Below are 10,053 nucleotides of genomic sequence, written 5' to 3' on the forward strand. Positions count from 1 at the left end.
AAAATGCTAATCAATTTGAATATTGAATTATAATTTTGCTTATCTAATCACAATTCAAAATTGCAGAATTTCATAACCTTTAACTTGGAAGCATACAATTAATTTTTATGTTTACATTTTTTAATTTGAATCGCTGCGAATCAAAAATTATATAAATTCAAACATTTCAAATTATTCAATTTTAACGGCTTTTAGTTATAAATAATACAATTTCAGCCTTTGTATTTTGAATGATCTAATTTCTTAAATTTTGAATAAAAATATTTGATGTTAAACATTTTAAAATTGTCCGATTTTCGACATTTGAACCTGAAATCTTTTAATTTCGAAGATTCTTCAATTCAAAATTAATTTGTTTAATTTTGAAAGATTTAGAATAAAAATGATTTTATTATGACTCCTTTCTAATAAAATTGTCCAATTTTCCAAATTTTAGACTACAAATTTGAAACATTAAACGTACTTTGATCTCTTGAACGCAGTGTTTACAAAGGGAAATATTTTTTCATTCCGTTTACAACAAAATACCGAGAACTTCTTTTCAAACAAAACTTTTGCAAGTCATGTTTTTCGCTAGTTTGTTTGTCAAAGCTAATAAAACATTCAAATCTGAGAGAGTCTAATATACGTAAACATCTTATTTCTTATAACAAATAAAACGGCACAAAACAAGATTTACAATGAAGTTTAATATTTAAAAAACAATAGTTAATTCTGAAATTTGTTATTTAGAGCAAAAGATAATTAATAATAAAACCTAATTACTTTTTTGTTTTCTTTTGCCTGAAAAAATTGAGAATGCAATGGATTGTGAAAGAAAGAATTGACGCTACAATCAATATATTTTTTCTCTGTTTTAAAATCTTTTTCTCGATGGTATCAATGAAATATTTTGAAGATCTCAGGATCAAACTCTTCATAATTAATCCAATGTTAATGACACATTAAATGTGAAGAAAAAAGCATATGGTAATCATAACTTACTATTTAGTAATGAGAAATCCTTTCAGATGAGCTATATTTTTTGTTGCACCTATACACGTTTCATATTTTTTTATAACTTCATCCAACCTGAATAACAAAATATCATCCTAGTTAAATAAAAGTAATATCAGCTCTCATGATAGACTACCCCTTTAATAACCTACATTTTCGAAACAATGAAGGCACTCTATTCATTGAAACTATTCCAGTTGTTCGAGAATTAATTTCCCCGTTCAGGTATGCACTAACGGACACCAATTCTGAATAGTTTCCCAATTCTCAAGGCAATTAGTCTCCAAAAATGTATTGTCCTATTCAAAAGCAATCAGTAAACTTTGCTTCTAAAAACTTCCCCATTATACTACTAAAATTACTACCCCAAAAAAATTTTCCCTCTCTTTTTCCACTCTAATCTACTCGTTTAATCTCGCGACGGATGCCTAAATTGCCGCATTGGCGTATAATCCTCTAATTTTCGCACTCAAAAATCTCCAAGCACAATGCAGATTGAAAATTTGCACTCGGATTTTGGGTCACAATGTCAGATAGAAATATAAACAAAACGGAAATTACATTTGTTGGTAGCATCTCTCGACTGGAGATGGTCGCATCTCATGGAGAGAATTCTTCGCACAGTTTTCGTTTGAAAAATTCTAAGTTTAGTAAATTGTGAAACTTGTGGAAAAAGTGGTTTAGAAAATGACAAGTGATAGTAACGCGGATATCACAGAACAGATAGCGTACGATTAGTGCGCTCTCGGCGACCGCCGCGGCAAGACTGGGGTTCTGCTGCCCGGCCGGGTAGCTGCCGTTGCATGGCAACCACCACCCCCAAACTCACCCTAACCTCAGTTCGGCTTGCTCGTGCTCCTCGCTCCACCCCCACCGCGGCAAATTCGCGCAAGCTCCGGATTCCGCGAGGAGAAGTCGCAGAAGCTCGTGACCGCCCGGAAGTCCACCCATCCGGCTAAACTTCTTTCTCTCTCCATCCTTCTACCCTACCTTATCTTTCCCTTTTTCCTCTCTTGGAATCTCCCCGAATTTGCGAATCCCTTTTAGTCAATTATTTAGCTAAGTTTATCGGGCAACATTGGATTTTGATTCGACTTTTATTAGGAAAGCAGTAATCAGAATCTACCCCCTTCTTTACCTACTTATCTTAGTTTTTTCTTTTCCCCATCAATTAAAAAATCCCCTAAAACACCTAGAACCGAGAATGGTCCCAATTTCCACCTCATTCCCGAAGTTTTAATTCATTTTTGGAATTTCATAACTCCAATTTGGCACCCTTATAGTTTCGTTCGGGTATCCTTCTAGCCGTTTTATTTTGCACCGGTAGGGAAGGGTAGGGGAAAGTAGGAGTAATATAGAAAACTCGAGGAAAGAAAGTGACGGGAAAAGAGGAGACGGGAAATGAGGGATAATCAGAGGATAATATGAGAGATGGGAATCCAAGGGGAAAGAAGGAATTGTGCGTAAGGGGGAATTTCAGGCAGAGAGGGGGGGGCGTCGAGAGGAAAGAAGGGACATGCGAAGAGAGAATGGAAGTAGAAATTATGGATAAGAAGAAAGGTTAGGAACAGGATTTACAGGTTGCTTCTTTTCTTTTTAGAGTATCGTAGCTCCAGGACAAAACCCTTATAGTTTCGGTCGGTTGATGGCCATCGTCCTTTTAAATGGTAAGGGAGTAAAAGGAAAGTAAACAAGAAGAAGAAATTAGAAGTATGGAAGGAAAATAGAGAAGGTTGGAACAAGTGCAGGTGATGGAAAGTAGGGAATGATTGTCGGGAAATAAAGCAAGCAGAAAAGATGATTTGGCAGGGTGAGGAAATAAGTAGAGAGGTATGGATGATGTAGAAGGGGAAATGAGTGATCGGAAATAATGTAGATATAGTGAGTGGTGGAAGGAAATGAAAGGTGAGGTGATGATAGGTATGGTGAGAAGAGGAAAGAAGAGGAGGAGAGAACAGAATAAAGGATAGAAGAGAATAAAGAATAGGAGAAGCAGCACAAATTAGGAAGAATGAGGACAAATGAATAATGGGATTTAGAGTTTAACTTTTCTTCTTTTCTCTTTACTTCACTTTGAGTTCGTAGCCGCAAAACGAAACCATTATAGTTTAGGCTGGGTGTTCGTCCGTCGTACTTTTTACCACTAACACAGGGGAGGAAAAATTATGAGTGTGTGGAAAGTGGAAGCAAAGTAAGGGGAAATGAGGAGTGGTAGGGGAGCGGAAACAAAGGGATGGGAAATGAGAATTGGGGAGATAATTTAAAATCAAGGATAGGAAGAGAGAAAGGGGCAATAAGGGGAGAAAGGGGTGGTGTAGGACAGAAAATGTGGGATAATGGTATGGAGTGAGGGGTGAATGGAAGAGTTTAAATAAGAATTGAAGAGGGGAAATGCGGAGAGGAGACTTTAAAATAAGAGATATTAGGATACACGAAACAAAATTCTTTAAAAACAGGAGAAATATGGACACAAAATATTTTATTTTCCTACCAAAATAGATTATTAAGACAAGAAAAAAACGTTCTCACTAAACTGTTGAATTTTCAAGAGAAAAGACGAATCTTCTAAAAAACAGTTGAATTACCAACCCCAAAATATTAATTTAAAAAAATTTAATTTCCAACCAAATAGTATAGTATAGTATAAATTTTCAACTGAACTTAATCTAAACCTGAACAATGCAATTTAGGCGAAGTAGTTCAAGTTTTAACCAAGATATTTCATTAGTTGGTTGAAAATTTTACTTTTCTATATAAAATCTGTATGTTTGAAGATTCAACTTGGTTGTTGAATTTTTTAATAGAAAATTGATCTTTTTCGTTGAAAATTTATCTGTTGTTTGAAACGTAATTTTTTTTTTATTTAACTGGTTTGCAGAAATATCTTTTCGAATGAAAAATTTAGGATTATTGATAATATTTATTGTCTTTCTTTGCTGAAAAATCTTTCTTAGTTGAAATGTAACTCTTGTTAAACATTTTTCTTTCCGATTTAAAAATGCTTTTTTTAGATTAAATTCTAGGTGTTTTTCATTGAATCAAAAATCTCTTCTTGGTTGAAATATCAACTCTTCAGTAGGAAATTGAATTATTTGGTTGAAAATTTAATTTTTTTCCAGAAATATCATCTTTTGGGACAAAAATTCAATATTTCAGATGAAATTTATTGTCCTTCTTAACTGAAAAATCTCCCTTGATTAAAAACGCAACTCATGTTAAAAAAAGATTTTTTCATTTTAAAATTTTTCATATTGTTAGCAATATCATCTTTTATTGATAAATTTTATTAAAAAACTTATTTCTTTGTTTTTGAACATTTAACTATTTTGGTAGAAAATAAATCTGATTTAGTTGATGAGTCAGCTATTTGGTTGAAAATTCGTCTTTTTTTGTTGATTTCAACTGTGTTGAATTTAAAATGTAAATCTTTTATGGTTCAAATAATACGAAGTATTATATTTTTCATTCGAATTTATTTATTTTGGTTGAAAATTCATATATTTTCTTAAAAAATCAACTATTGCGGTAGAGAATTAATCTGATGTGGCTGAAGATTTTTTGGTTGAACTTGTCTGCGTGTCAACTCTATATAAAATGTTCTTTGGTTGAAATAATATCAACTGTCATATGTTTGTTAAAAATTTATCTATTTTACTTTTTTTTCAAGCTGGGTATTCTGGGGGAGGGGGTAGAAAATTCAAATATAATTGTAAAAAATTCAACTATTACGTTGGAAATGAACTTTTTTGTTAGAAATCTAACTAGTTTCAGTTAGAAACTGATGAAAAATTCAATGATTTGTTTGAAAATTAACTTTTTTTGAGAATTAATATTTTCGTTATTAAAATTTTAACTACTTAGTTGTAAACTCTTCTTTTTTGTTTAAAATCGAACTTGTGTGTTAAAGGTCATCTATTTTGTTAAAAATTCAATATTTTTTCTTGAAATGTTAGGAATTTAAAGCGTTTCCAGTTGAATTCTACAAAAGTTGTTTTTTTTCCGAAAATTGAAACATTTTAGGCCCCGACATTGTTTTTAAACGGCTGATAAAAATAGAGTGAACGAAAAAAGTAATTCTGGCTATTCTACCGAACAATGATTAACAGTCTAATAATATAATTAATAATAATCATAATCTAATAATCAAAGAAGTCTAATAATAATCATCATCATTTAACTATTAATAATTATTGTACCAATAATTAAGTTTGTATGTATCATCATATCAGTTATTTTTATTTTTGAATTATAAGATTGAGAAAGTGAAAAAGTAACAGTTGCAAGTAACATAACTGTAACTGGTCACAAAGAAAGTTAACTTATCCAATTCTGGTTAGGATGGCTGGACTGTTTATCATTTGTGATTTTTTTTAAATTATATAAAATTTTTAAAAATATTGCTTGTTAAACCATAGCAATAAATTTTTTCGGTTCGATGCATTTAATAAACTATTTTTAGAGTACTCTTAACTTAATGTCACTCTGTGTACAACCAAATCAGGTTCAAGTTCTCTCAACTCAACTTCGTTAAATCAGAGAGCATCCAATTAAAGCTTTCCCTCATGATACCACAATTTAATGTCAAATCAGCAATTTACACTTTCCAATTAGGACGAAAAATAAAAGAATAACCTGAATAAACTATAGAACCGTGAAAAACACAGTATAAATCCCAAGGATCATTTTTATCCGAGAGTGGATTAAAACGCTGACAAGAATTTGCTACTACGTTGACAACTTTAAAGAAAAAAAGATTAATTTTCAACCTAGAAAAATAAATTTTCAACCCAGAAAGTTGACTTGGAAACCATAAAATATAAATTTTCAATAACAAAGGACAAAATATTTTAAATGAAGTTTAATTTTTACCAAAAAAGATGACGTTTTCAAAATCTTTTCCAAGGTTATCAGCATTTTTCTACGCTTTACGCGTCGAATACAAAATCTCAGGATCGCAGCTTCAAAAGTTTAAAAAGAAGTAAAATAAAAAATAGAAAAATTCATCAAATAAACTATATAAAAGTGAGACACACAGTAACCTCCAAAGAAAACCAAATGGTCGAAATTTGAAAAACAAAAAAGATTGGATTTAAAAAAAAACAATTTAATCGTCAATCGAAAAAGATGTCATTTTTAGAAAAAAGTTGAATTTTTAACCCGAAAAGACGAATTTCCCATCAACCAAAGAAGATGACTTTTAAAAGTAATAGTTGAATTTTCAATAAAATAATTGAATTTTAAAAAAAAATATTTAAATTTTGAACAGCATAGTTAAATTTTTAACAGAACTTTTCTAAAATACAGTTAAATTTTCAACAAACAAAGGTGACCTATCTACCAAAAATTATGAATTTTTATTCCAAAAAGACGAATTCTCTATATAAAAAGGTCGATAAAACAGTGGATTTTTCAACTAAAAGAATTTATTTTAACAAAATAGTTGAAGTTTCAATAAAATACTGCAATTTTCAACAAAATAATAAAAAAAATTTTTAAATAATTCAATTTGTAACCAAATAGTTTAAATTTCAACCTTTACAGATGAATTGTTCAAAATTGATGGAATATGTTGAAAATTCGTCTTTTTTGTAGAAAATTAATGTCCTTGGTAGTAAATTTAAGTAATTGGTTAAAACTTTATGTTTTTTTTCAGACATCGTCATTTTTAGTAGAAAATTTATCCTTGTTTGCTAAATTTAATGGTTTCAGTGTAAAATTAATAGTTGATTCTTGAAATATCAATTATTACTTTTTTGCAAATTAATCTTCTCCGGTTGAAAATTCAACTCTTTACTTTAAAATCAACTGCTCTCTTAAAATTTTCTTTTTTTGTTGTAAATTCATTATCTTCTCTAGAAAATGCATCTCTTGGGTTAAAACTTAAGACACTTTGATAAAAATTAGTGTCTTTTGTCAAGCATTAGTTTTCTTAGGAAATCCTGTTATTCATTAGTTGAAAATTTGACTGTTTGAAAATTTAACTTTTTTGTAGAATATTCGTCTGTTTTTCTTGAAAATTCAACATTTTGGTTAAAAATAAACTGTTTTGTAGAAAATTTAACTATTTTGTATAATATTATTTGTTCTAATTAAAAATTATTTCTTAAATAAAAATTCAACCATTCTATTTTTGGTTAATAATTGATCTATTTACTTTCAAAATTTAACTATTTCTTTGAAAATTGATATAATTTTATGTAGAAATCATCCATTTTAGTAAATAACGAATCTTCTTGGTTGATAATAATAAAACTAATTGCTCAAAAATTCATGTTTTTTCTTGAAACTGCGTCTTTTTTAAATATAAAATCAATCTTCTTAGTTAAAAATTTTTCTTCTTTATTGAAAATGTAACTGCTTTTTAGAAATAACGTTCTTTTGGGTTGAAAATGTATTATTTTTGATCAAATTTATTTCTTACTTAACTGAAAAATCTTTCTTGGTGAAAAATGCATATCTTGTCAAAAATTAGCCTTTATGATTTCAAATTTTTTCTGTTTTTGTAGTAAATTCATCTTTTTTGGTTTGATTTAACGGTTTTTCCTGAGAGATGTTCGACAATTTTTTGTAAATCTGTAAAAATATTTTTAATCTTTCAAAAACTGATGAAATCTTTAAAAATTAGTTCAAATGTTTAGAAATCCCATAATCAATGGAAGTTCTCTGAGATTCAAATCAAATTAAACCTATTTATTATATTTCTCTAAAAATCCGTTTATATCCTTATAAATCTTTAAAGTCCTTGCATCTTGTAAAATTCCATTAAATAGCTAAAAATCTCTTAAAATCTTTAAAATCTTTACGAATACCTTCAAACTTAATTAACTTCTTTTCTTATCATTATCTTATATTGTAAGTTTTCTTGAATCATGAAAAAAATTATCAGAAATTCAGAATAGAAAAATCATTATAAGGATAAAAGGGTAGTTTCTTCACAGAAGTTGTGTTTTTTTTCTTTGAGCTCTGGTTAATACTTCTAGTTGAGCAACTTTCCTTCTTTATGGAATTTCGAAAAGGCACTCTTAAAGAATATTCCCGCGTGAAAAAAGTTTGCATGGCTCAAGCATGGCAAGACACTTGGAAATATCTGGCTGAAGCATGTGTCACGGCTGAATGGCAGCATGGCGCAAGCCTTGATCCTGTCCGTTTCCCATGCTTAGGACACGCTGACCACAAATGAATATTCTTAAGAACGTGTAAGTGTCAGAGAAAATGAGCATGCATTAAAAATGAAAATCTTAGGTTTGCCAAAAGCCGACACGTCTCTAAATGGTAAATTTATTACCCGCGTGCCCTGGGTTGCACACCAGGTAGTTTAGCAGATATTCTACGAGAACTTTAAAAAAATATTAATTGTGCCAATTGCCAAAATAACTAACATTAGTGAGTCGAGGATCCAGGTGCACCAGATTGAGCACCAGGTAGTATAATACGTATTCTACAAGAACTTTTTACAAATTTAAATTTTGTGAATAATGAAAACAAATCCAAATGGTCAGTCGTCGACTCGGGTGCACCAGGTCGCGCCCCAGGTATCTTATTACGTATTCTACGAGAACTTTTTCAAAATTGATATTGTTTCAACAGCCAAAATTATTAAAAATTGTGTGTCGACGACCCAGGTGCACCAGGTCGAGCACCAGGTACTGTAATACGTAATCTACGAGAACTTCTAAAAAATTTAAATTTTGTGAATAAAAAAACAGTTCCAAATGGTTAGTCGATGACCCGGGTGCACCAGGTCGCGCCCCAGGTATTTTAGCACGTATTCTACGAGAACTTTTTCAAAATTTAGATTTTTTAACAGCCAAAACAACTAAAAATTATGAGTCTACGATCCGGGTGCACTAGGTCGAGTACGATGTAGTTTAATACGTATTCGACGAGAACATTTTCAAAATTTATGCTTTTTGAATAATGTAAACAGTTTTAAATGGTGAGTCGACGACCCGGGTGCACCAGGTCGCACCCCAGGTATCTTAGCACGTATTCTACGATAACTTTTTCAAAATTTAGAGTGTTTCAGCAGCCAAAATAACTAACAATTGTGAGTCAACGATTCGGGTGCACCAGGTCGAGCACAAGGTAGTTTGATACTATTCTACGAGAACTTTTTACAAATTTAAATTTTGTGAATGATGAAAGCAATTCCAAATGGTGAGTAACGACCCGGGTGCACCAGGTCACGCCCCAGGTAGACTCTAATTTTCAGTCATTTTGGCTTTTGGAATAATCTAACTTTTGAAAAGTGTCTCGTAGAATACATGCTCCACTACTTGAATTTTGAAACAGTTCTCGTAGCATACGTGTTAAGATACCTGGGGCGCCACCTGGTGCACCCGAGTCTTCGACTGACCATTTGGAATTCTTTTCATTATTCACAAATTAAAATTTTTAAAAAGTTCTCGTAGATTACGTATTATACTACCTGGTGCTCGACCTGGTGCACCCGGGTCGTCGACACACAATTTTTAATAATTTTGGGTGTTGAAACAATATCAATTTTGAAAAAGTTCTCGTAGAATACGTAATAAGATACCTGGGGCGCGACCTAGTGCAACCGAGTCGTCGACTGACCATTTTGAATTGTTTTCATTGTTCACAAAATTAAAATTTTTTAAAAGTTCTCGTAGATTACGTATTATACTACCTGGTGCTCGACCTGGTGCACCCGGATCGTCGACACACAATTTTTAATAATTTAGGCTGTTGAAACAATATCGATTTTGAAAAAGTTCTCGTGGAATACGTAATAAGATACCTGGGGCGCGACCTGGTGCACCCGAGTCGTCGACTGATCATTTGGAATTATTTTCATTATTCACAAAATTAAATTTTTTTAAAAGTTCTCGTAGATTACGTACTACCTGGTGCTCGACCTGGTGCACCCGGGTCATCGACACACAATTTTTAATAATTTTGGGTGTTGAAACAATATCAATTTTGAACAAGTTTTCGTAGAATACGTAATAAGATACCTGGGGCGCGACCTAGTGCACCCGAGTCGTCGACTGACCATTTGGAATTCTTTTCATTATTCACAAATTAAAATTTTTA

This window comes from Belonocnema kinseyi, chromosome 3 (genome assembly GCF_010883055.1).
Source record: "Belonocnema kinseyi isolate 2016_QV_RU_SX_M_011 chromosome 3, B_treatae_v1, whole genome shotgun sequence".
In the NCBI taxonomy this organism is placed as follows: Eukaryota; Metazoa; Arthropoda; class Insecta; order Hymenoptera; family Cynipidae; genus Belonocnema; species Belonocnema kinseyi.